The 397-nt window shown below is 43.8% G+C and overlaps 1 long non-coding RNA gene across 1 annotated transcript in view; it reads left to right on the top strand.

Annotated features, from left to right (window-relative positions):
- LOC119594168 overlaps positions 1 to 397 on the top strand; it is a 4055-nt gene that overhangs the window by 2183 nt on the left and 1475 nt on the right. The window lies entirely within an intron of this gene.

Raw genomic sequence — 397 nt, 5'->3', positions numbered from 1 at the left:
GCTAGCTTTAATGTTCTTAGGGTCAAGTTTGATATGTTTTTGACTCTTCATTTAGGCATATATTCAGTTTCTTATAGGGTATATATTACTTGTGTCCTAGTTTCTATGAAATTTGCCCTATCCCTTACCTGTGTCCTGAACCCTACTCTTCCCTTAAATCTACAAATCTGCACCTTAGCTATCACCCCAATGCTACCCTTCATGTGTCTTCCTAACCTTATACCTAACCTGTCTCCCCAGCCATACCCCTCATCTATCTCCCCAACCCTATCCCTCACCTGTCTCCCCAGCCTTACTTCTCTCATATATCCCCAGTCCTAGCCTCACCTGTCTCTATTCCCCTTCTCTTCACCTATATCCCTAACCCTACTCCTCACCTATTTCCCTAACCCTATCC

The sequence above is a fragment of the Penaeus monodon genome, chromosome 33 (genome assembly GCF_015228065.2).
Source record: "Penaeus monodon isolate SGIC_2016 chromosome 33, NSTDA_Pmon_1, whole genome shotgun sequence".
In the NCBI taxonomy this organism is placed as follows: Eukaryota; Metazoa; Arthropoda; class Malacostraca; order Decapoda; family Penaeidae; genus Penaeus; species Penaeus monodon.
Note: the sequence above shows the minus strand (reverse complement) of the source record. Positions and strands in the feature narration are given on the sequence as shown.